We start from the raw sequence: 22002 nt of genomic DNA on the forward strand, positions 1-22002 counted from the left end.
GTACTCTGCTGGAGGCAGTAGATTTCCTCAGGCTTTATCTTTAAAGCCTCGTAAAGGATCCTTCGTCCGAAGTTAATTCTGTCATGAATCTCGTCCTCTTTCTCCATCAACTCGAATCTCAAAGTATTTCTTGTACCTTGCATCCATGTATTTCTCTCATGAAAATTGGCCGACGCCGCCGCCATCCTGCATTGCTTCTCGCTTTGTAACTGATAAGAACAGATACTACACTTGATCTTAGCCAAAAGGCCGAGAAGCGATACCCACATATCGCACGACAGAAACGACTCATTCTGCTTACTGCAACTCTAACTCATGGTTACAATGAAGAACACAGTCGCCTTCTAACAAATGGTAGAGGACAGGTCGATGTTTTACTGACGTTTTACCTCCGAAACATCACAATATAACTATGGTCGGCATGTTTCAGTTTTTAAACGGCGCCACATATATGACGACACTTTAGTTTCTGAAACGCCGGTCAGCGCATGCCGGTTAATGAGATTCAAAATCACGTGGTCGCCTGCAGTCCAATCAGCGGTCGTTGAGACGGAGCGTCTTCAATTCATTTTTATAACTTTCTTGGCGTTATAATTGTTTTCATAATATGATAATTACATACTGTTAAATTTTTAATGTTTCTCCTCCCGGTAACTGTATTCCTGTTATGTCTGGGCTTTCCCTAATTGCACAAGCCAACGGTTCTACATATAACATGTACAGTAAGACTGAGAGGGGGCGACCTTGGCACAGACCTCTCATTTGTCTTTCATCCCAGCTTTTTTGGGGGTGACTGCGTGGGGGGATATTGCTCACAGCAAATTCCTAAAAACTCCTATTGATCATTGTTGCTCCCATAGATACATTTCAGTTTACCAGTCATGAGGCTCCAAATTATACCAGGAGTGGGGTTTGAACCCACGAGAGCATGCGCTCATTGGAGCTTAAGTCCAACGCCTTAACCACTCGGCCATCCTGATGCATATATATTGTGCATGCGTGTTCCTTTAGGAAACAGGAAGATTGCTAGGAGAAAGAAACGGATTAATCTTGTTTGTTAGGATCATAGCCATAAATGGAGGACTCTTATAAAGTCCATGGATTTTCATTCACACATATTACATGAGGTATCTACTCTTTACACACTAAGGATCCACACTACCAGGGCTACGGCACACAGCTGTTTTATAAATCATCAAAACCAATACTATCCTAAGATTTATTATATACAAAAATGATCTGTTCCCAAATGTTTTCATGTAATCCTGAAAACAGAAAAACAATCTTCTGCACTATTAACCATCCACAAATGGAAACAACAGACAATACAGGTGATTTTAGCTAAAAAGCCAAGAAAAAATTGTGTGGGTTTTTTTTTTTTTCAAACGATGTAATTTACAGCCACAGAGGACAGAAAGCTGCAGTATGTAGAGAAAGAGAAGAGTTAAACCTATAATCAACATGAGTCCTTGTAGATGGCAGCCTCCGGTTTTTAAAGACTTCTATTGGTCTCTAGTGGACAACAGAGGTAACTGCAGGATTGGAGCCAGAATAGTGTAACTGCAGTTCAAAACGACATATTTTTTTGATTTCCCATAGAAAGTGTGTGTCCAGCCACGTGTCAGTCCAAGTGGCAGGATTTAGTAATTCTGGTAATAGTTAAATGTAAGTCATTCACAAATATTAAGTCGCAACATTTCAGTCTGACTAACCTTGGAAGATTACACGAAGACAATGTCCAGATATGCAGACGCACACATATATCTAGCGTATAAGAAAATTCTTTGCACAAACTGTTGAGTCAAATGACATTTGTTTTTCACAGCTTCAGGGGGTGCACCGTTCCTAGAAATACTGCAATACCAGGTCGATGCGTGGAGTGGACGGAGCAAGCCCCTATTCCATCTCCCTGCTCCAAAAATCAATTTAATATATGGTCCCCGGGTAGGGGACGTATCAGATATTAAACTGATAAGAACAGATTTTTTTTTTTTTTTTTTTTTTTTTTTACTTCTTTTATTTTCTTTCCACAACAATTCAAAAAACTTTTTCCATTTCCATTACAAAGACATATTTACATTTCATTTCTTTCCCACATTCATTCATCGCAAACCAATCATTTTCATGTAACATATTCATATAACTTATTGCTTTTCATTGCTCCTTTTCCCTTTCTCCCTTCCTTACTCTTTACCTACCACCACTTTTTAGGTGCCTTCGCAGTAAAGAAGGAAGGGAAATCTTTCCATCTATCCTTGATCGTGTCTATTCCCCATTTTTGTAGTTCATGCCAGTATGTCTTTTCAAATTCCCTCTCTACAGCTTTAGTCGTACCTATTTCCCCCTCTTTATATCCTCCCGTTATACAACTCTGTCTTGCCTTCCACAATTTCATTTTTACAATTGTTAACAACATACAACGTATTTTGTATCTCTCTTTTTCTATGCTGTTAGCCCTGAAAAGGGTAATCTCTTCATAAGTCACCGTGCCCAAACCTTTATACTTCCCCTTTACCCTTTCCCATACCTTTTTTGCGTATTCGCATCCCCAAAGTACGTGTTCTATTGTTTCCTCTTCTACGCAATTGTCCCTCGGACACTTTTTCTGTTTTCCCAAGTTATGTGCATACATGATGATCCTCACGGGTAACCTTTTGTGTAAATGCATCCAATTAAAATCCTTCAAAACATTTTTAAAGGTCTTATCCTGTGCACATTTCCACACTTCTGGACTCACCGGTACCTGGTTATAATTAGCTTTCCATACCATTTTCTTATATAAAAGTTTATGGTTTAGTACGGTATCCACCTCTTTACATTCAGCATGTTTCTTTCCCCATCCCAGCATCCTCTGAAAATATTTTGGTCTAGTTTCCGCCTTTGGTCCCTTATTTTCCCACCCTATCAAAAAACGGTATGGAATCGCTAACCAAAACCATAACAATATTTGACATTTATGGACATAGTTCTGTTTCAATAGCTTGCATACATTTGCATAAAACATTGTATCTAACTTCAAAGGGACATTTGGTACCCCTTTCCCACCATCTTCAATTTCTTGATACATTTGCGTTCTTTTGACATACTCATAACCCCCCCAAATAAATTTAAATATCGCTCTTGTTATTTGCGCTCTGTAGATCTGAGGCATCGAAAACACATAGGCCAGATGTAATAACTTCGGCACCACCTCACTCTTTATAATCAGAACCTTCCCCGTAATTGTTAATTTCCTTGCTTTCCAAAGGCCCAGCTTCTTTTCTACCGCACTTAACCTTTTTTTCCAATTGCTAAGCTCATCTCCTTCCTTATTTCCAAAGGTGATTCCTAAAATATTCATTGGGCCTTGGCACAAAGTAAAATCACAGATATTATCTCTTCTACCCTCCCATGTCCCCAGATATTTATACATCGACTTCTCTTTATTTATCTTTGATCCAGTCGCTTTTTCATAAATATCTAAAATTTCTATCGCAGCCTTTAAACTATCATCATCTGCCAGATATAATACTGTATCGTCCGCATACTGCGATATCTTTAAAACTTCCCCCCGCGGCATCGGAATCCCTTTTACTCTCTGGCTTTCCCTTATTGCGCAAGCCAAAGGTTCAACATACAGTACATAAAGAACAACAGATAATGGACATCCTTGCCTCAAACCCTTTGTTTGATACACTTTTCCTGTAAGGAATCCATTTACTTTTATTTTCAGACTTATGCCGTTGTATAAATTTTTTACCCATTTTTTAAATTTCTCTCCCAAGCCCATATACTGCATTACCCTCCACAAAAAATCATAATCTACCCTATCAAAGGCCTTTTGTTGATCTAGGCTCACACATAGTGCTGGCAAATTTCTATCTCTAACGTATGTGAGTATGTCTCTGTGTAGTTGCACGTTCCAAGACATTTGCCTCCCCCTGACCCCACACGTCTGATCCTTCTCCACTATTTGCATCATTACTCCCGCGAGTCTATTTGCCAATATCCTACTCAGGATCTTATAATCCACACATAGCATAGTTAACGGTCTATAATTATCAAGTTGTTGTGGGTTACCTTTCTTGAATAGAATAGAAACCACACCCGTCTTCATACTCTCTGTCATCTCCTTTCCCTCCATGATTTCCTTAAAAACTCCCAACAAATGTTTCCCCACCATTCCCCAAAAAGTTTCGTAAAATTCCTTTGTTAATCCATCTATCCCTGGCACTTTGTTTGCCTTCATTCCTTTTAATACTTTATATGCCTCCCCTATTGTAACTTCCCCTTCTAAACTGTCGCTTTCTTCTCCCGTTAATCTCTTTTTTATTTTCTTTAAGAAAAAATCCCCTTTTTCTCCCTCTAATTTTTCTTTTCTAAACAAGACCTCATAATACTCCTTCGCCGTTTTAAGCATATTTTCCTTCCCTTCTATCATTTTCCCATCCTTCTCTAATTTTATTATAACTCCCTTTTTTTCCTTACTTTTCATCTTTTTAAAGAAAAAGGCCGAACATTTCTCGTTCTCCTCATACTCCTCCTGCTTTATCTTATATGTTTCAGCCCTTGCCTTCCTTTCAAGTAGTTCTTCCTGCTTCAATCTTAAACTTTCCATTTTCTCGTCCATGTTTTTGTTGTTTCCTTTTTCATTTTGTAGTGTATAAGTATATTCTATTTCTTTTTGCAATATACGAAATTCCTCTTTCCTTACGCTGGACCTTTCCGTACAATAATCCACCGTGAACTTTTTTATTTTGTTTTTTACATCCTCCCACCAATCCAGTTTATTTATATATAAGCTTTCCATCTCCTCCCATAAAGGGAAGAGCTCTGCAAACCTTTCCTTATATTCTTTTTCCATAAGTACTTCGTTATTCAGTTTCCAGTATCCTTTTCCATAATCTATTCCTTCTATCTCCAAATCCACCACTATCATTTGATGATCTGTGAACAAAGCCGGTATTATTTTCCCTTGTTTTATTTTACACTTTTTCTCTATCAAGATGTAATCTAATCTACTTTCCATCCCTCTTGTGTTCTTCCATGTGTACCCCACTCTTTTCCCTTGTAGTGTGGCCATTACATCTATTAAACCGTATTTTTTTATAAAGGTCTTAAAAGGGAGCGAAGTTTTTATTTTCTCCAGTGAACAGTTGAAATCCCCTCCCACAAAAATATTTTTCCTTGTCATAAAACAAGTGTCCATTTTTGAAAGAAGTTCTCTTCTTAATTTGGGATCCACATATGCATACACATTTATTATACGGTTTTGTGTCCCACTTTTTTCCACATCTACAACCATAACCCTTCCCTGTATTAAAGTATAACTGTCCTTTATTCGTATACTTTTATTCCCACATAACACTCCTACCCCAGTCCCATGTACTCCCCCTATACTCCAGACCGATTCACCTCCTCTCCATTCCTTCGTAAAGAGGTCAACATCCCCCTCATCTTTTAAATGTACTTCCTGCAACAAGCAGACATCAAAATTATAATACAACAAAAATTCATAAACCATTTTTCTTTTCCGAGCATTCCTAAGTCCCCTTACATTTAATGTTATTATTCGAAAGTTTCCCATGTCTTAAAACATAAATCAAAAAAAAAAAAAGGGTCTCAAAAACAAAAACCAAAACAAATCAAAACCATAGGAGTTTTATTTCAGTATCCCCGTTTTTAACTCTTCATATTAACCTGCGCCAATAAGTTCTTAATAAAGGAATCTTCCGATTTTTCTTCGCTTTCAGCCTCTTCCCCCGTATCCCCATCACTAGTGAAGTCACTTAAGGGGGTATGCATGCATTCAGTCTGTGTACCCCTCAAAACATGTCCCTCCGTATTTTCCACCTGCTCGATCCGTTCCTCCCTATCCTCTTTATTTTCCGTTTTTGTCTCTTCTGGAGAAGCACCTGAGCTCACCTTTCTCCGCCTCTTTGCTGATTTTCTCCGCGGCTTCGCTACTACTGCCCACACCTGTCCGTCCTCTGCTTGTTTCTCTCTCTCGGCGTCCGATTCACGTAATGTTCCTTCCTCCTTATTCCTCTGCTCTACTCCGCCTTCCTTGCTCCCAGCTCTCTCCTCGTTAAGGTGATCTTCGGCAGCCGTTGACGCCTCCTGTGTTCTTTTTCCGATATCAGCTTCTGCATCCGATTTTCTGTAATGTTCATTTCCTGCCGCTTCAGAATATGACCTTGGCCTAGTACAGTCTCTTGCCATATGGGTCTCTGAATCGCACAAATGACATTTTCTAGGTTCCTTACAGTCTTTAGTTATGTGGCCTATCTTCCCGCAACTCCTGCACCTCATTTGTTCACACCTGTCCGCATTATGTCCGGTACTGCCACATTTTCTGCACGCTTGGGGCTGCCCAGCATACACTAGGAAACCCCTATCTGCTCCTATGGAGAATACCGCGGGTGGATGGCAATATCCGTCCTCGGTAGACGTATCCACATTTAATTTGACTCGGAATTGTCTTTTTCCGGTCCATAGTCCTAAGCCATCCTTTATTTTGCGCACTCCTGGTAGTACTGTGACGTACCTTCCTAAGAAGTACTTAATTGTCTCTTCCGAAACCCAAGGGTTATACATATGGATCGTTAAAATCCTATAATCATTTCTGTACAAAGGAGTTACCGTATATTTCTTTAGTTCTTCGTTTTCTTCTCCGTGAAATCTCCTTCTCACCTCCTCCGCACATTCTCCCGTGCAAAAGGTTACATCATAATGTTTACTTGCCGTACTCTGCTGGAGGCAGTAGATTTCCTCAGGCTTTATCTTTAAAGCCTCGTAAAGGATCCTTCGTCCGAAGTTAATTCTGTCATGAATCTCGTCCTCTTTCTCCATCAACTCGAATCTCAAAGTATTTCTTGTACCTTGCATCCATGTATTTCTCTCATGAAAATTGGCCGACGCCGCCGCCATCCTGCATTGCTTCTCGCCTTATCACTGATAAGAACAGATACTACACTTGATCTTAGCCAAAAGGCCGAGAAGCGATACCCACATATCGCACGACAGAAACGACTCATTCTGCTTACTGCAACTCTAACTCATGGTTACAATGAAGAACACAGTCGCCTTCTAACAAATGGTAGAGGACAGGTCGATGTTTTACTGACGTTTTACCTCCGAAACATCACAATATAACTATGGTCGGCATGTTTCAGTTTTTAAACGGCGCCACATATATGACGACACTTTAGTTTCTGAAACGCCGGTCAGCGCATGCCGGTTAATGAGATTCAAAATCACGTGGTCGCCTGCAGTCCAATCAGCGGTCGTTGAGACGGAGCGTCTTCAATTCATTTTTATAACTTTCTTGGCGTTATAATTGTTTTCATAATATGATAATTACATACTGTTAAATTTTTAATGTTTCTCCTCCCGGTAACTGTATTCCTGTTATGTCTGGGCTTTCCCTAATTGCACAAGCCAACGGTTCTACATATAACATGTACAGTAAGACTGAGAGGGGGCGACCTTAGCACAGACCTCTCATTTGTCTTTCATCCCAGCTTTTTTGGGGGTGACTGGGTGGGGGATATTGCTCACAGCAAATTCCTAAAAACTCCTATTGATCATTGTTGCTCCCATAGATACATTTCAGTTTACCAGTCATGAGGCTCCAAATTATACCAGGAGTGGGGTTTGAACCCACGAGAGCATGCGCTCATTGGAGCTTAAGTCCAACGCCTTAACCACTCGGCCATCCTGATGCATATATATTGTGCATGCGTGTTCCTTTAGGAAACAGGAAGATTGCTAGGAGAAAGAAACGGATTAATCTTATTTGTTAGGATCATAGCCATAAATGGAGGACTCTTATAAAGTCCATGGATTTTCATTCACACATATTACATGAGGTATCTACTCTTTACACACTAAGGATCCACACTACCAGGGCTACGGCACACAGCTGTTTTATAAATCATCAAAACCAATACTATCCTAAGATTTATTATATACAAAAATGATCTGTTCCCAAATGTTTTCATGTAATCCTGAAAACAGAAAAACAATCTTCTGCACTATTAACCATCCACAAATGGAAACAACAGACAATACAGGTGATTTTAGCTAAAAAGCCAAGAAAAAATTGTGTGGTGTTTTTTTTTTTCAAACGATGTAATTTACAGCCACAGAGGACAGAAAGCTGCAGTATGTAGAGAAAGAGAAGAGTTAAACCTATAATCAACATGAGTCCTTGTAGATGGCAGCCTCCGGTTTTTAAAGACTTCTATTGGTCTCTAGCGGACAACAGAGGTAACTGCAGGATTGGAGCCAGAATAGTGTAACTGCAGTTGAAAACGACATATTTTTTTGATTTCCCATAGAAAGTGTGTGTCCAGCCACGTGTCAGTCCAAGTGGCAGGATTTAGTAATTCTGGTAATAGTTAAATGTAAGTCATTCACAAATATTAAGTCGCAACATTTCAGTCTGACTAACCTTGGAAGATTACACGAAGACAATGTCCAGATATGCAGACGCACACATATATCTAGCGTATAAGAAATTTCTTTGCACAAACTGTTGAGTCAAATGCCATTTGTTTTTCACAGCTTCAGGGGGTGCACCGTTCCTAGAAATACTGCAATACCAGGTCGATGCGTGGAGTGGACGGAGCAAGCCCCTATTCCATCTCCCTGCTCCAAAAATCAATTTAATATATGGTCCCCGGGTAGGGGACGTATCAGATATTAAACTGATAAGAACAGATACTACACTTGATCTTAGCCAAAAGGCCGAGAAGCGATACCCACATATCGCACGACAGAAACGACTCATTCTGCTTACTGCAACTCTAACTCTTGGTTACAATGAAGAACACAGTCGCCTTCTAACAAATGGTAGAGGACAGGTCGATGTTTTACTGACGTTTTACCTCCGAAACATCACAATATAACTATGGTCGGCATGTTTCAGTTTTTAAACGGCGCCACATATATGACGACACTTTAGTTTCTGAAACGCCGGTCAGCGCATGCCGGTTAATGAGATTCAAAATCACGTGGTCGCCTGCAGTCCAATCAGCGGTCGTTGAGACGGAGCGTCTTCAATTCATTTTTATAACTTTCTTGGCGTTATAATTGTTTTCATAATATGATAATTACATACTGTTAAATTTTTCTCCTCCCGGTAACTGTATTCCTGTTATGTCTGGGCTTTCCCTAATTGCACAAGCCAACGGTTCTACATATAACATGTACAGTAAGACTGAGAGGGGGCGACCTTGGCACAGACCTCTCATTTGTCTTTCATCCCAGCTTTTTTGGGGGTGACTGGGTGGGGGATATTGCTCACAGCAAATTCCTAAAAACTCCTATTGATCATTGTTGCTCCCATAGATACATTTCAGTTTACCAGTCATGAGGCTCCAAATTATACCAGGAGTGGGGTTTGAACCCACGAGAGCAGAACGAGAAATGTTCCGCTTTTTTCTTCAAAAAGATGAAAAGTAGGGAAAAAAGGGGAGTCATAACAAAATTGGAGAAGGATGGGAAAATGACGGAAGGGAGAGAAGATATGTTAAAGGTGGCGAAGGAATATTATGAGGAGCTGTTCAGCAAAGAAAATCTAGAGGGAGGGAAAGGGGATTTCTTCTTGAAGAAAATAAAGAAGAGACTAACGGGAGAAGAAAGGGAAAGGCTAGAGGGGGAAGTGACAATAGAGGAGGCATATAAAGTAATAAAAGGAATGAAGGCAAATAAAGTGCCGGGAATAGATGGTTTAACAAAGGAATTTTACGAAACCCTTTGGGGGGTGGTGGGGATACATTTGGTGGGAGTTTTTAAGGAAATCATGGAGGGAGAGGCGATGACAGAGAGTATGAAGATGGGTGTGGTTTCCGTATTATTTAAGAAAGGCAACCCACATCAACTTGATAACTATAGACCGTTAACCATGTTATGTGTGGATTATAAGATCTTGAGTAGGATATTTGCAAATAGACTTGCAGGAGTAATGTCGCACATAGTGGAGAAGGATCAAACGTGTGGGGTACGGGGGAGGCAAATTACTTGGAATGTGCAATTACACAGAGATATACTTACATATGTGAGGGATAGAAACTTGGCAGCAATATGTGTGAGCTTGGATCAGCAAAAGGCCTTTGATAGGGTAGATCACGAATTTTTGTGGAGGGCAATGGAGTATATGGGGCTGGGAGGGACCTTTATAAAATGGGTAAAGAATTTATATAAGGGCATAAACTCGAAAATAAAATTAAATGGATTTCTTACAGAAAAGGTGTATCAAACAAGGGGTTTGAGACAAGGATGTCCATTATCTGTTGTGCTTTATGTACTTTATGTTGAACCTTTGGCCTGTGCAATAAGGGAAAGCCAAAGAGTGAAAGGGATAATGATGCCACGGGGGGAATGTTTAAAAATATCACAATACGCGGACGACACGATATTATATTTGGAAGATGATGATAGTCTAAGGAATGTGATAGAAATTTTAAATGCTTATGAAAAAGCGACGGGATCTAGGATAAATAAAGAGAAGACAAAGTATAAATATTTGGGGATATGGGAGGGTAGAAGAGATAACATCTGTGATTTTACTTTGTGTGAAGGTCCAATGGATATTTTAGGAATCTCTTTTGGAAACAAGGAAGGCGATGAGCTTTGTAATTGGAGAGAAAAGATGAACGCGGTGGAAAAGAAGTTGGGTCTTTGGAAAGTAAGAAAATTATCAATCTCGGGGAAAGTTTTGGTTATAAAGAGTGAGGTAGTCCCGAAATTACTACATTTGGCCTACGTGTTCCCGATGCCACAGATATATAGAGCACAAATAATGAGGGGGATATTTAAATTCATATGGGGGGGTTACGAGTATGTAAAAAGACTACAAATGTATCAAGAAATAGAAGATGGTGGGAAGGGGGTACCAAATGTCCCGTTGAAGTTAGATACAATGTTTTATACAAATGTGTGTACATTATTGAAACAGACTTATGTGCATAAATGTCAAATATTGCTATGGTTTTGGTTGGCGATACCATACCGATTTTTGATAGGGTGGGAAAATAAGGGACCTAAGGCGGAGTTTAGACCAAAATATTTTCAGAGGATGGTGGGATGGGGAAAGAAACATCCGGAATGCAAAGAGGTGGATACAGTATTAAACCATAAACTTCTATACAAGAAAATGGTACGGAAAGCCAACCAAAATCAGGTACCGGTGAGTCCAGAAGTGTGGAAACTCACACAGGATAAGAGTTTTAAAAATGTCATAAAGGATTTTAATTGGATGCATTTACATAAAAGGCTACCCGTGAGGGTTACTATGTACGCACATAATTTGGGAAAACAGAAAAAGTGTCCGAGGGACAATTGTGTAAAAGAAGAAACAATTGAACATGTACTATGGGGATGCGAATACGCAAAAAAGGTATGGGAAGGGGTAAAGGGGAAGTATAAAGGTTTGGGGACGGTGACTTATGAAGAGATCACCTTCTTTGGGACTAAAGGTACAGAAAAAGAGAGATATAAAATACGTTGCATGTTGTTATCAATTGTTAAACTTAAGTTGTGGAGGGCAAGACAGAGTTGTATAATGGGGGGATACAAAGAGGGGGAAATTGGGACGATCAAGGCTATAGAAAGGGAATTTGAAAAGATATATTGGCATGAACTACAAAAATGGGGAATAGACACAATTAAGGACAGATGGAAAGATTTCTCTCCTTTTTTTGCTCTGAAGGTACCCAAAAGGTGGTGGTAGGTAAAGTGTAAGGAAAGGAGGAAGGGAAAAGGAGTAATGATAAGCTACACGTCAAATGAAAATGTCATATGAAAATGTTAATCAGTTTGTCATGAACGAATGTGGGGAAAATGGAAATGTAAACTTGTCATTGTAAAGGAAATGGTAAAATGTTTTTGAATGATTGTGGAAAGAAAATAAAAAAAGGAAAAAAAATCTGTTCTTATCAGTGTAAGTTTCAGCTTAAGTAAGTTTCAGCTCAAGCGAATTGTTGGAAGAGTTTTGGAGAAGATTCGAAAATTTGAGACCACAATTTGAAATTTTCCAATTTGGAGAAACTGACAGACAATACTATGAAAACAGTAATAGTTAAAATGTTTAATGAAACGGTGAATGCCCAAGACATTTGTGTGTGGTTGGGGAGATATTGTACGGTGAAGGGTCAGCCGAGGAAGGTGAGAGATGTGGATGGAATATGGAATTGTGTATGGAAAGTACCAATACAGCAATGGGAAGATCCCCAAGGGTTCCGGGGTTTAAAACATCTCCCGTCCATGATAGTTTTGGGAGATAATAGAGGCTATATCCATTACCAGGGCCAACCAAAGCTCTGCCGGAGGTGTGGGGAGCATGGGCATTTGATAGAGGCATGCGAGGAAATCATCTGTGGGAAATGTAAAGAGAAAGGGCATACGTATGCTGATTGTAAAAATGACCATAAGTGTAACTTGTGTGGAGGGGAAGGTCACCTCTTTAGGGACTGTCCGCGGTCCTTTGCAAATAAACTTAAAAAAGGAAACCAGATTAATGAGGGAAACCTGATTGCAATGGTAAACGAGGATGTCTTGATTGATGCAGCTGGGACAGATATTTTAAATCAGTTCCCAGCACCTGAAGACGGAGGGGAGGAACAGGAGGAGGAGGGAAAAGGGGAGGAGCATGGAAGACCTGCCCAACCAGAACCCTCAGAGGAGGGGGAGAGAGGGCAGGAGGAGAGTGGAGTTCAGAAAGGAGTAAGTGGTGAAAGTGAAAATGCTCAAGGGCAGCCCCCCCCTGCCCCCCCTGTCCCCCCTGGCCTTCCTGATTCACAGGTGGCAAAGAGGACTGCAGCAGAACTGTCTTCTGGGACAATTGTTTCAGGAAAGAGAGGGAGGCATGAAACACCTTCAGGGAGTTCCTCAGGGGAGGACTCCAGGGTCTTCCCCTCTGACTCACCAAATGAGGTTTCCTTCCTTAACATAGTTCTGCAGTCAACGCCAAAGGAGCGGATGGTAAATGCAGCTCTGCGACAAAGGCCGTCACCTAGAGTACGAAAAGGGAATAGAGTGGCGGTCCCCCCTTCGGAACCCGGAGAGGTGAAGGAAGAGTTACACTCACAAGAAATAAATTGATGGTATGCCCCCCCAAAGTTTGGGTTGAGCCTTTGAAGAGAACAATCTTTCCTTAGTTTCATAATGACTAGCTTGTGTTCTGTATTAATCTTCATGGCTCTGACCTTCTCATCCATAAATGTCAGGAGTGTTAGGTCTAAAGTAAGAGCCCAAAGTGTTCTATCCTTCTTGAATAGTGTAACATCAGATGTTATTTTAATACAGGAATGTGCTATACCTTTCCTAAAAGCATATGGTCAGTGGCAGGATATGTGGCCACAAATGTCCATCTGGAGTGGATCAAATGAAAATAAAAATGATGGAGTAGCCATATTGGTGAAAAACCCTCTGGTGTCGGTGAAGGGAAGTACTGTAGTAAGTGATGGAAGAGCACTTGTTGTTAACCTTATTTATATGGAAAAGGAATTTAAGCTCTTGAACATTTATGGCCCAAATGACAAACACGAAAGATATGATCTTTTAGAGGCTTTGCAACCCCACTTGTTGGGAAAAGCGCCTTTAGTGTTTGGAGGGGATTTTAACTGTATTTTAAACAGGAAAGATAGAAAAAGAGCCACACAAGATGTGAAGATTGATAAGACGTCACTTTTACTACAAGGTTTAGTCAGAGACTTTAAATTGATAGATTGTTTTCCAACGGTTCATCCAATGGAGGAGGGTTTTACTTGGTATAGTGGAAATGGTGACAGGGCCTCTAGAATTGATTATATCTTTGTTAGAGACTTTTCACCAGTAGAGGCCACTTTGATGCCCGTCTTTTTTTCTGACCATCTGATGTTAACTGTTAAAATTTCCCTTGAACTAGATATAACAATGGGGAGGGGAGTGTGGAGGTTAAACTGCTCCCTACTGGAGGATCAGGATCTGCTCAGACAGTATAAGGAGAGGTATACTGAATGGCAGACTCTCCAGGATTTCTATGCAACACGTGTCTCATGGTGGGAAATGGTGAAGTGTAGGACTCGGTCCTTTTTTAAACAAGCAGGAAAGAGAAAGAAGGCCGCAAAAGACAGGTGTATGAGAGGACTACAGAAAAGGTTACAGAGGTACCATCTCTTAAATAGGTGGGGTTTACACTTCTACGAAGAAATTAGAGAGGTTAAAAAAGAAATGCAGAAAATAGCAAATGATAAAAGTATGGGAGTCATACTAAGGAGTAGAGAGAGAGCGAGAGAGGAGGGAGAAAAATGTACGAGATACTTTTTCAAAAAAATTATGAACAAACCTGGCTCTGTCTCTCAGCTAAGAAACAGAGCTGGAGAAAAAGTAGTGAGTACTGAAGGTATAATAAAAGTGATTGAAGAATATTATGAAAACCTGTATGGGGAGAAAAATGTGGAGGAAAGAGTCATTGAGCAAACCCTGGAATATATTGATAAGATTGTTGAGTCTAGTGATATGTTAAGTCAACCTTTTACTACAGCCGAGTTAGGTCAGTGTCTTAAGGGTTTTAAAACTGGAAAATCCCCTGGTTTAGATGGCCTGCCGATTGAGTTTTATCTGACATTTTGGGATATTTTAGCTACTGATTTACTTTCAATTTTTACAGATTTTAGTGAATTAGATAAGCTGCCTGAAAGTTTTAGAATGGGTTTAGTCACACTCGTTCATAAAGGGAAGGATAAAACTCTCTTGGAAAATTGGAGACCGATTACGCTTTTAAACTGTGACTGTAAATTATTCAGCAAGCTTCTAGCAGAAAGGACAAGACCGGTTTTGGACCAGATAATCCACCAAGACCAAGCATGTACTGTAAAGGGCAGGAAGATCACGGATAGTCTGGTGTTGATTAGAGACACGATTTGTTTTGCTCGAAAGAGAAACAAGCGACTGATTGTTTTGAATTTAGACTTTGAAAAAGCCTTCGATAGAATATCTCACCGGTACCTTTTTAAAGTTTTGCAGAAGATGGGTTTCCCAGAAAGGCTTATATCCTGGGTAAAGTTGTTGTACACAGATATAAAGAGCAGATTTGTCATGAATGGGACCCTGACGAATGCAGTCCAGGTGAACTGTGGTTTACGACAGGGATGTCCCCTGTCCGCTCTTTTATATGTTATTTGTATTGAACCCCTGGCACAAATTTTGAGGAAAGATAAGAGTATAAACGGGATGAACATACCTGGGAGTGGGGGGCAGGTGGCAAAGTGTGTACTGTACATGGATGATATTAGCATCCTGTGTACAGACATATCCTCGATGAGAAGGACTTTTGAAGTTACGGACTGGTTCGGAAGGGCTTCGGCCTCTAGACTCAACAGGGGCAAGACTCAGGTACAATTCTACGGGCCATGGGAGACTATAGAATTGACTGGACTTGGAATAAATGTGACACAAACCGACCAAAAAATTTTAGGGGTTAGATTTGATAAGGATGGTGGAGGAAAGGCAAATTGGCCGGGAATGATAGGAAAAGTGAATCAACGATTAGGCCTATGGAGACTGAGAAAGCTGACTCTTGGAGGGAAGGTTTTAGTAATTAAGGCAGTGATTTTACCCTTGCTTCTTTTAGTCAGCGCAGTCTTTTTGCCACCAAAGGACGTATTGTTAAAACTAGAACGAGCCATCTTTTACTTTCTATGGGACTCCAAATGGGAGAGACTTAAAAGAGGGATAATGAAGAAATTAAAGGAAGATGGTGGCAAAGGAGTCCCAGATCTGTATTTATTCATGGGAAGCCTCTATACAAGTAGCCATATGAGACAGGCTACGAGTCCTAATAGTAATCCTCTGACACAGGCATGGGTTAGATTTTGGTTAGGTAGCTACCTAAGACAAAAGAAAATCCTGCCAGTAGATCTTAGAGTCCCCGTCTCCTTTGATGTTCCTGAAGCCTATGTAGAGCTGAAATCCTTTTTAACCTCCTTTAAATTGGAAGATCAGAGTTTGGACATTTTAACAAAACATCATTCTCTCATTTCAGTTGTGCAGGAGAGGGGAGAGGTGGTCCCAGTCAGAGGCCTCCCTATTGGAGAGGCCATAGAAGTGTGGCGTCTGACAAACCATCCCGTCCTTTCTAACAGGCTCCAGGATGTGTCCTGGATGGTGGCTCATGAGATTCTCCCAGTCAGGGCTGTCATGCACTCCAGAGGAATGTCGACAACAGAAATGTGTCCCCGACCGGGTTGTGGCGCGCCTGAGACGGTGAGGCACCTACTCTGGGAGTGCAGTGCTGCTATAGACCTGTGGGACATGGCCGGCTCCTTAAATTTCCCGTACTTACCAGCAAGGGAGGTCCTGACAGCAAACCTAATCCTCTATGGGGTGAGCCAAGGAGTGAAAACGCAAAGAAAAGGCTTTGAAAAGCAGTGGCTCGCCCTTGCTGCTATAAAAGACGCCATTTGGACCTCCAGAAACTTGTTGGTGAGCAAGCACACGCAGATCCCCCCCGTGGCTGCTCTCCGAATGGCAACAGCAACAGTAAAAGAGATCTGTGCCAGAAATACTAAGTTGAGAGAGCAGCCGCAAAGAAGAATCGCCTCTGTGCCCATTCGGATGGAGGAGCCGGGTTCGCACATAGAAAGGTCTAAGCAGCAACAGCCTGGCTCTCCGGGAGAGGTCGGTGTGGAAGGAGCAAGTTGGGGAGAGTCCCCTCTGAGCACCGGAAGCTTGTGAAGGGATGGGATGGTTTTTTTTAAATAATTTAAATTCTCTATGAAAAAAAAAAAAAAAAAAAAAAAGGAAAAAACATTTAAATATTTGTTTTCCTGTTGTATTTTAAAAGGGGATGGGAGATAATAAAGAAGTAATCATTTTAAATGGGGTGGGCTTATGAAAATAAATGAGATGATGATGATGTTGTTATATGTCTGAGTATCAATAAAAATTTTTCCAAAAGAAAAAAATCTGTTCTTATCAGTTTAATATCTGATACGTCCCCTACCCGGGGACCATCTCTTAAATTGATTTTTGGAGCAGGGAGATGGAATCGGGGCTTGCTCCGTCCACTCCACGCATCGACCTGGTATTGCAGTATTTCTAGGAACGGTGCACCCCCTGAAGCTGTGAAAAACAAATGGCATTTGACTCAACAGTTTGTGCAAAGAAATTTCTTATACGCTAGATATATGCGTGCGTCTGCATATGTGGACATTGTCTTCGTGTAATCTTCCAAGGTTAGTCAGACTGAAATGTTGCGACTTAATATTTGTGAATGACTTACATTTAACTATTACATATTGATACATGTGTACTCTTTTTACATACTCATAACCCCCCCCCATATGAATTTGAATATCCCCCTCGTTATTTGTACTCTATAAATCTGAGGCATCGGAAACACATAGGCCAAATGTAATAGTTTCGGCACTACCTCGCTCTTTATGACCAAAACTTTCCCCGATATTGTAAGTTTTCTTGCTTTCCATAGGCCTAATTTTTTATCCACCGCATTCATCTTCTCTTTCCAATTACAAAAAGCATCACCTTCCTTATTTCCAAATGAAATTCCTAAAATGTCCATAGGACCTTCACACAAAGTGAATTCACAAATGTTGTCTTTTCTACCCTCCCATATCCCCAAGTATTTGTACTTTGTTTTCTCTTTATTTATTTTCGATCCCGTCGCTTTTTCGTAGGCTTTTAAAATTTCTGTCACTTCCCTTAAGCTGTCATCATCTGCCAGATATAATATCGTATCGTCTGCATATTGCGATATTTTTAAGCTTTCCCCCCGTGGCATCATTATCCCTTTCACTATTTGGCTCTCCCTTATTGCACAGGCCAAAGGTTCGACATAAAGCACGTAAAGTACGACAGATAATGGACACCCTTGTCTCAAACCTCTTGTTTGGTACACTTTTTCTGTAAGGAAACCATTTAATTTAATTTTTAAGTTTATGCCCTTGTATAAAATTTTTACCCTTTTTATAAAAGCCTCTCCTAACCCCATTTCCTCCATTACCCTCCACAAAAAATCATGATCTACCCTATCGAACGCCTTTTGCTGATCCAAACTAACACAAATTGCTGCTATATTTCTATCTCTTACATATGTAAGTATATCCCTATGTAATTGTACGTTCCAAGTAATTTGCCTCCCCTGGACCCCACACGTTTGATCCTTCTCCACTATGTGTGACATTACTCCTACGAGTCTATTTGCAAGTATCTTGCTCAAAATCTTGTAGTCCACACATAACATGGTTAGAGGTCTATAATTATCGAGTTGATGTGGATTACCTTTCTTAAATAATATAGAAACCACGCCCATCTTCATACTCTCTGTCATCACCTCTCCCTCCATGATTTCCTTAAAAACCCCCAACAAATGTATCCCCACCACTCCCCAAAACATCTCATAAAATTCCTTTGTTAGACCATCTATTCCCGGCACTTTATTTGCCTTCATTCCCTTTATCACGTTATATGCCTCATCTATTGTCACTTCTCCTTCTAGCCTATCCCTTTCTTCTCCCGTTAATCTCTTCTTTATTTTCTTTAAGAAGAAATCCCCCTTCTCTCCCTCTAGTTTTTCTTTCCTGAACAAATCCTCATAATATTCTTTCACCACTTTTAACATATTTTCCCTCCCCTCGATCATTTTCCCATCCTTCTCTAATTTCGTTATAACCCCTCTTTTATCCCTACTTTTCATTTTTTTAAAAAAGAAAGCTGAGCATTTCTCATTTTCCTCGTACTCCTCCTGCTTTATTTTATATATTTCAGCCCTTGCCTTCCTCTCAAGTAATTCTTCTTGCTTCAATTTTAAATTTTCTATTTTCTCGTCCATATTTTTATTTTTTCCCTCGTTTTGTTTTACATAAGTATGTTCTATCTCTTTCTGTAGCGTACAAAATTCTTCTTTTCTTGATTTTGACCTCTCCGTACAGTAATCCACTGTGAATTTTTTGATTTTATTTTTTACATCCTCCCACCAATCTAATTTCTTCATATATAGATTTTTCATCTCTGCCCATAACGGGAAGAGCTCTAAGAATTTTTCCCTATAATCTTTTTCCGTAAGTACTTCATTATTTAATTTCCAATATCCCTTTCCAAATTCCGTTCCTTCTATCTCCAATTCCGCCTCTACAGCTTGATGATCTGTGAACAGTGCCGGTATTATTTTCCCTCGCTTTATTTTACACTTTTTGTCTACCAATATATAATCCAATCTACTTTTCACCCCTCTTGTATTCTTCCATGTATACTCTACTCGTTTCCCCTGTAATTTGGCCATTACATCTGTCAAACCATATTTTTTTATGAATGTCTTAAAGGGGAGGGAAGATTTTTCCTTCTCCAAAGAACAATTAAAATCCCCTCCCACTATAATATTCTTTCTTGTCATGAAACAGGTATCCATTTTTAAAAAAAGTTCTCTTCTCAACTTTGGATCCACCTGTGCATACACATTTATTATCCGACTTTGCATCCCGCTTTTTTCCACATCTACGACCATCACCCTTCCCTGTATTATCGTATAACTTTCCTTTATCTGTATACTTTTATTTCCACATAACACTCCAACCCCTGTCCCATGTACCCCCCCTATACTCCACGCAGATTCTCCTCCTCTCCATTCCTCCGTAAAAACAGCAACATCCCCTTCATCCTTTAAATGTACTTCTTGCAATAAACAAACATCAAAATTATAAAATAATAAAAATTCATAAACCATTTGTCTCTTTCGGGCATTTTTAAGCCCCCTTACGTTTAACGTAATTATTCGAATTTTCCCCATATCCCAACAACAAAAAGAAAATACAAAAACAAAACCATGGGGACATATTTAAACTTAAGATCCGGAGACAACAACAAAGAAAAATAAAAATAAAATTACCAACTTTAACTGTCCATATTAACATGTGCCAATAAGTTTTTTATAAAGGAATCTTCTGACTTTTCTTCACTTTCGGCCTCCTCTTCTATGTCCCCATCGCTTGTTAAGTCACTTATAGGAGTATGCATACATTCAGTCTGTGTTCCTCTCAGGACGTACCCCTCCTCATTTCCCACCTCCTCAGTCCGCTCCTCTCTGCCCTCCTTACCTTTCATCTTAGTCTCTTCTGAGGAAGCGCCCGAACTCACCTTCCTCCGTCTCTTGGCAGTTTTTCTCCGTGGCTTAGCTACCACTTCCCATATCTGACCGTCCTCACCTTGCTTCTCGGCATCCTGTTCACAAATCGTTTCTCCTTTCTCCTTTCTCTGTTCCACTCCATCTTCCATACTCCCAGCTTTCTCCTCATTAGTCTGATTTTCGGCAGCTGGTGGCACCTCCTGTGCTTTTTCTCCAGTATCAGTTTCTATGTCCGCTTCTCTGTGATGTTCAACCTCGATTCCAACCTTTGCCGCCTCCGAATATGACCTGGGCTTAGTACAGTCTCTTGCCATATGCGCATCCGAGTCACATAAATGACACCTTCTAGGCTCCTTGCAGTCTCTTGTTATGTGGCCAATTTTTCCACAACTCCTGCACCTCATTTGTTCACACTTGTCTGCATTATGCCCAGTGCTACCACATTTCCTGCATGCTTGAGGCTGCCCTGCATAAACCAGGAAGCCTCTATCCGCTCCAATAGAGAACACCGCGGGCGGGTGACAATACCCGTCCTCGGTGGCCGCATCCACTTTAAGTTTGACACGAAATTGTCTTTTTCCGGTCCATAGGCCCAAACCGTCCTTTATTTTCCGTACTCCTGGGAGTACAGTAACGTATCTTCCCAGGAAATACTTAATAGTCTCTTCAGTAACCCAAGGATTGTACATGTGTACAGTTAAGATCCTATAATCATTCCTATACAATGGAGTTACCGTATATTTCCTCAGTTCTTCATCTTCTTCTCCGATGCACCTCCTTCTTACTTCCTCCGCATACTGTCCCGTGCAAAAGGTCACGTCGTAGTGTTTACTCGCCGTGCTCTGCTGAAGACAGTAGATCTCCTCCGGCTGTATCTTTAAAGCTTCATAGAGAATCCTTCGTCCAAAGTTGATTCTGTCGTGGAAATCTTCTTCTTTCTCCATAAGTTCAAATCTCAAAGTATTTCTTGTACCATGCGTCCATGCATTGCTCTCATGAAAATTGGCCGACGCCGCCGCCATCCTTCATTGCTTCTCGCCTACTGATAAGAACAGATTTTTTTTTTCCTTTTTTTATTTTCTTTCCACAATCATTCAAAAACATTTTACCATTTCCTTTACAATGACAAGTTTACATTTCCATTTTCCCCACATTCGTTCATTACAAACTGATTAACATTTTCATATGGCATTTTCATTTGACGTGTAGCTTATCATTACTCCTTTTCCCTTCCTCCTTTCCTTACACTTTACCTACCACCACCTTTTGGGTACCTTCAGAGCAAAAAAAGGAGAGAAATCTTTCCATCTGTCCTTAATTGTGTCTATTCCCCATTTTTGTAGTTCATGCCAATATATCTTTTCAAATTCCCTTTCTATAGCCTTGATCGTCCCAATTTCCCCCTCTTTGTATCCCCCCATTATACAACTCTGTCTTGCCCTCCACAACTTAAGTTTAACAATTGATAACAACATGCAACGTATTTTATATCTCTCTTTTTCTGTACCTTTAGTCCCAAAGAAGGTGATCTCTTCATAAGTCACCGTCCCCAAACCTTTATACTTCCCCTTTACCCCTTCCCATACCTTTTTTGCGTATTCGCATCCCCATAGTACATGTTCAATTGTTTCTTCTTTTACACAATTGTCCCTCGGACACTTTTTCTGTTTTCCCAAATTATGTGCGTACATAGTAACCCTCACGGGTAGCCTTTTATGTAAATGCATCCAATTAAAATCCTTTATGACATTTTTAAAACTCTTATCCTGTGTGAGTTTCCACATTTCTGGACTCACCGGTACCTGATTTTGGTTGGCTTTCCGTACCATTTTCTTGTATAGAAGTTTATGGTTTAATACTGTATCCACCTCTTTGCATTCCGGATGTTTCTTTCC

At 40.3% G+C, this 22002-nt stretch overlaps 4 non-coding genes and 3 pseudogenes across 4 annotated transcripts; 1 reads left to right on the top strand and 6 right to left on the bottom strand.

The window, feature by feature from the left end:
• Positions 1–160: 160 nt before the first annotated feature.
• LOC145420794 (U2 spliceosomal RNA) lies at positions 161–261 on the bottom strand (annotated as a pseudogene).
• A 636-nt stretch (positions 262–897) lies between these two features.
• Positions 898–980, bottom strand: trnal-uaa (transfer RNA leucine (anticodon UAA)). The gene has a single exon. It is a non-coding gene; the product is annotated as a tRNA-Leu (tRNA).
• Positions 981–1829: 849 nt separating this feature from the next.
• LOC145420766 (U2 spliceosomal RNA) lies at positions 1830–2049 on the bottom strand (annotated as a pseudogene).
• A 4795-nt stretch (positions 2050–6844) lies between these two features.
• On the bottom strand, positions 6845–6985 carry LOC145420791 (U2 spliceosomal RNA; annotated as a pseudogene).
• A 635-nt stretch (positions 6986–7620) lies between these two features.
• On the bottom strand, positions 7621–7703 carry trnal-uaa (transfer RNA leucine (anticodon UAA)). Its single transcript has one exon. It is a non-coding gene; the product is annotated as a tRNA-Leu (tRNA).
• An 848-nt stretch (positions 7704–8551) lies between these two features.
• LOC145420817 (U2 spliceosomal RNA) lies at positions 8552–8742 on the bottom strand. The gene has a single exon (XR_013902102.1). It is a non-coding gene; the product is annotated as a U2 spliceosomal RNA (small nuclear RNA).
• An 8159-nt stretch (positions 8743–16901) lies between these two features.
• Positions 16902–17084, top strand: LOC113007184 (U2 spliceosomal RNA). Its single transcript, XR_013902082.1, has one exon. It is a non-coding gene; the product is annotated as a U2 spliceosomal RNA (small nuclear RNA).
• Positions 17085–22002: the final 4918 nt, after the last annotated feature.

The sequence above is a fragment of the Astatotilapia calliptera genome, chromosome 15, assembly GCF_964374335.1.
Source record: "Astatotilapia calliptera chromosome 15, fAstCal68.1, whole genome shotgun sequence".
NCBI lineage: Eukaryota > Metazoa > Chordata > Actinopteri > Cichliformes > Cichlidae > Astatotilapia > Astatotilapia calliptera.